Source organism: Oryzias melastigma, linkage group LG23 (genome assembly GCF_002922805.2).
Source record: "Oryzias melastigma strain HK-1 linkage group LG23, ASM292280v2, whole genome shotgun sequence".
In the NCBI taxonomy this organism is placed as follows: domain Eukaryota; kingdom Metazoa; phylum Chordata; class Actinopteri; order Beloniformes; family Adrianichthyidae; genus Oryzias; species Oryzias melastigma.
In genome coordinates this window covers 1,711,956-1,716,855 of record NC_050534.1, presented here as the reverse complement: position 1 = coordinate 1,716,855, position 4,900 = coordinate 1,711,956, and the positions used below count along the sequence as shown (strand labels likewise).

The window sequence follows — 4,900 nt, the reverse complement described above, 5'->3', positions numbered from 1 at the left end:
CCACTTTCTTAAACAGATTTGCTGATAATTGATATAAAAGAAGTCTAAATAAGCGTTTTTAAACCACTTATCCCTTTTAAAAATAAAAATATTTTCCAAAAAAGAGCGCTTCCGATCAGCAGAAAGCGGCTTTGACACAGGACTCTTTCCCAAGCGCTGGTCACCAGTCACGGTGATAGGAGCTGAGGTGAAAGTAAGTCGGAGCGGTCTGGACCGGCATTCCGGCATCTCCGGCTGCAGAGATCAGCTGTGCGGACGGTTTTCATTGAACATGTGACAGAACCGCGGTCGCTCTTGTGGAAGAAAAAAAAATGAAAATTGACTCTCAAGCTGAGAGGAGACGTGCTTTATTTGGATGTTAATAAAATGAACGTAAAATACGTCCAGCAATCATCCATGTTCTTTTTAGAGGCTCCCCTGAAATGGCAACAATTCAGACTCCGGATCATCCTGACAATGACATCCGCACCACCATTCAGCTGTTTTTTACGTTTCTACCCTTTTATTTTAAGAAACAATTAACTCTAATTTTTAATCCTCTAACTTCACTGTTTTCTACTGATTGTTTACTATTTTGACTTTGTTTTCCAACTTGAAGATCCAGCAGATTGAACTGAACTGGAAGAAAGTGTTTCTGAGCTGGCCCTGTCCTGGGACCTCCCAGGTCTCACACAAATTGAAAGTGGTGATATGAACATCTTTTATTTCCTGCTGTAAGTCAGGGGTGTCAAACTCCAGACCTCGAGGCCGGCGTCCTGCTGGTTTCTAAAAGTCCTGCCTTATCTGCTGCTGATTACCTGGATCAGGTGTGCTTAGTCAATAAGGAGCTTCAATGGGAGGTTGATGGACAACATGGCGGACACCGGCCCTCGAGGCCTGGAGTTCGACCCTTCCCCCTCCCACCCCCTTCTTTTTTTCCGTCCAGTCCAACAACAAAGAAAAATAAATAAATAAATAAGAACTAAAACTTAATCAATATAAATAAAGTTGAGCATGAAATACAACAGGGGTTTATACTCAATAAATCCCTGTTGTGACAGTAAAATCTGCCCAACACAAGAAGCTCTCAGCCCACATCTGTTGGCTCAGCTGTTGGACAGGACAAGTTAAAAAAAAAAAAAAAAATGCAGAGTTTCCTAAAGTCTTCCACCCATTTGGAGGTGTTGTGTGTTCCTGCACATTATCATTTTTTGGAGAATTTGCAGGCTTGTCTCACCTCCTCTGACTCAGGTGTTGGTCTGGTTTAGGAGTGCTTTACAATACAAGATCTTTAATGTTTCCAACATTCTAAAGTTACTCTGCATGTTACCATATTGTCTGATTGAGATCCAATGCAGTTTTGTTTGTGTTTTTTCAGACAGTCATGTCAAGGTTGTTTGCCAAAGTGCAGGACAGAAGAGTTCATTGTGATCAGGTGATGCTTTTGTATGATCAGTACACATTTTTCATCTGCACAGAACAATTGGAGGGTAAAAAAGTTAAATGTTATTTGACATATAAGTTTTTATCATCAGGATATCATTTTGTTCAGTTCTTGAAAAAAATGCAATAAACATGGTATACATGCTTATTAAAAATAATGAGAAATTCTAATCATATTCTGTTTTTTTATTTGACCTTGAATGAATGACAATGTATTCACAACAACTCAAAGCTGTAACGAGTTGCAGGTGAACGTTTGTTTGCTGTTCTCAGTCCATGATGGTTCCAGGCTTCTTTGAAGGCGTGAAGATGCTGTTGAATGTGATGAAGAGAGCATCCGTTTAGTGCATACAAGTGCATTTCTTCACCAGGATGGATCAGTCGCCGAATCTCCAGCAGAGGAAAGATGGCGTAGAAAACGTCATGGACATTCTCTTACACTAAACATTCTCCCTCTAAAGGTGTTCAAGTCTGTAAAGAAATGGAAGATCAGTTTTAGAATTCTTTGGCACCAGTTATACGGAAAGTCAAGAGAGGACCATTTTATTAATCCATCACTTTTAATGTTAAACAAGCAAAAAAAAAAAAACTTTAATACAATGCAGTTATGACATCCACCAACGAGGTAAGGTTGTCATTCAGGGTGTTTTTCTGTTGGCAACTAAACTCAAAAATGTGTGTACAGCTTTTCATAAAATTGTCTGAATGTTAGAAATGCGTCAAGGAAGAAGTGAGCAGATTATTTCAGCTGATGTGGATCCAGGTTTTTTTTAAGGATTCTGGAGTGCTAGCTGGTTTTGTGTAAAATCACACTGCGGTGTCGAGCCACTACCTTAGTTTCACACATCTACGTGGGTGAGAGGTAATGAGTCTTTAACTTTCACTTAAAAACATGTGGACAACAACAACATTTAGCCTTTGACACACTCAAAATATATGCAGGCAATACAGAAACGTGCATCTTGGCTGCACGTATTATGTGAGGTAAAAGTAATTTTAAATCCGTTGTTTTGTTAATTGCACTTAAATAGGTACAGTATGTCACAAAAGTGAGGACACCCCTCATATCTCAGCAAATATTTAGTTATATCTTTATACAGGACAACACTGCATAAATAACGCTTTGACACAATGAACAGTAGTCAGTCTAAAGTTAGTATAGCAGTGTAAATTTACTGTCCCCTCAAAATAAATGTTTCTCTGCTCCAACACACATGATTCAATTCAGTGTGTGATTAACAGGCTTCTGCATAACCTGAGAGTAACCTGAAGAGATCATTTAACTATTGATATCTTTGTTAGAGCAGGAGACAACAAAACCATGCAGGATAGTGGTCCAGGACCAGGATGGTCTATCACTGAGCTCATGTAGAATACATTATCTATGAATGACCATGTACAAAATCTGAGCTATAGAAGAAAACTAAATGCAGCTTAAAACCAAAACTAAATAAATAAATAATTTGAAAATGTTAAACTATGTAATTGTAAAGTTCCTAATTAAACAAAATATGCTTAGAGAAAACAAAATCCCACCCAATTTTATTGATTGACAGACAGTCATTCTGATGAAAAAGCTCATTATAAAAATAAATAAGTCATCCTGAAAAACAGCAATGTGAAACAAAAAAAACTACTTTGGAAAATAGTGATTTTGAAATCAAAGTTTCTGTAAAAAAAGCATAAGATTATAATAATATTAATTACTTATTCTAATAAATATTTATTATTATCTGGTCCGCAGCAGAACACAGCGATTGCAGCATGAGGCCCTTCTGAACATTCACAGGGGAGGCTTGATCAGCCCACCAGCCCCACGATCTGCAGGTGTTTAGAAGGGTCCGCCGCCTGCTTTCTCTGTTGATTGTGCTTTTTAAAAAGGATAAGTGTTTTAAAAATGCTTATTTAGATTTTTTTATATTAGGCTAACTATCAGGAATATCTGTTCAGGCAAGTCAATGTCAAGTTTCACCGGATATTATTTACAATCTAAGTTCAAAACCGCTGACAAGAAAACTCTGATGACCCAGCGTTCTAGAATTTAAACGCATCACTCATATACTAATTTGGGTTTTGTGTTTGCATAAGAGGTGATTCATGCGTAATTTTTAAATATTTGAATGTGTAATTAGTTTCAAGCTGTTGTAATTCTAATATTTTCATGAGTAAATTGTATTTTGTATTTTTTTATTTTGTTTTGGCACTGAATGCATTATATGAGTTACAAATCATGAATGACGCATTCATAAATCGGGGTGATACTTATTTCTCTCCAAACCTGAAGCCCTGCACTCCTGCTCGATCCTTGCGATCTGAAGCTTTGAACCTTTTAAGCGTTCCAAAAACTTGTTTTAAAACCAGAGCTGATCTTGCATTTCAGATGGTTGCCCCAGAACTCTGGAATGGTCTCCCATTGTCACTGTGTCAGACTGACTGTTGAGTGTTTTAAAAGTCAACTGAAGATGTTTCTTTTTAGGAAAGCTTTAGTTGATATTTTAATTTTATTTTATCTTCCCCCAACCTTTTAGTTGCTGTCTGCCATCAATATTTTATAATTTTCCTGCATTTATTGAATATGTATAGTTTTTATTGATTTTTCTTATACTTTTGTGAAGCACTTTGTGAGTTGACCTCTGTGAAAAGTGCTATAGAAATTAAGACTTTCTAACTCCTTATCAACTCTCTTTCCTGATGACACACCAAGTACACTCCTACCTGTCTCCCTGATCACATTAGCTGTAGTTATCCAGTCATCTGGGAGTACCTCCTGACCACCCAGAGCCTGTTTCAACTGTTCCTTAAAAGTCATGCAACAATCTTCTTTTTTCAGCTTCCACCAGTTTGTCCTCTTCTCTGCCTTTGCCCTCTCTTTCTTCATCTTCTTCACCACCAGAGTCATTCTACACACCACCATCCTGTGCTGTCTGGAAACACTCTCACCAACCACTACTTTACAGTCACTGATCTCCTTCAGATTACAGCGTTTACACAAGGTGTAGTCTATCTGTGTGCTAATGTAAAGAGTGCAGGTTCCCTTTGATTTTGAATCTGGAGGTGTGTGGAGACAGAGGACCCGGGACAACAGTTTTAAGAAGAGGGTTAAAAGGCAGTTTATTTAGTCCAGCAAGGGGAGCCGTCTTCAGTCTGTTGGAGCCAGGAGCCTCTGTTAAACAAAGATAAAAAAACTACTGAGTTTAGAATCTAAAAAGCACCAGGCTTAAATAAAACCACTACAACTAGATAAAAAAATAAATAAGAGCATGCAATAAAAACAGCACTGGTGCTGGCGATAAAAAACAACTCAGGTAACTAAAAGACAGTTGACAGAGGGGTACTTAGCTCGAAGAGGGGTGTATCGTGACCACGCCCCTCTGCAATCCCAGTGTCGCTTCCCCCTCTGACCGCTGCCTGACTCCTGGCTCTACTCCTCGGCCGTCGACCACGCGCTGGCTGTCCCGCCGCGCTCCTCCCGGTTGCC

At 38.7% G+C, this 4,900-nt stretch overlaps 1 long non-coding RNA gene across 1 annotated transcript in view; it reads right to left on the bottom strand.

The window, feature by feature from the left end:
* Positions 1–1,593: 1,593 nt before the first annotated feature.
* The window catches only part of LOC112160263, a 10,866-nt gene continuing 7,559 nt past the window's right edge, over positions 1,594–4,900 (bottom strand). Inside the window, exon 4 of the long non-coding RNA XR_002921637.1 lies at positions 1,594–1,893. This is a non-coding gene — a long non-coding RNA (uncharacterized LOC112160263). The remainder of the gene's footprint in view (positions 1,894–4,900) is intronic.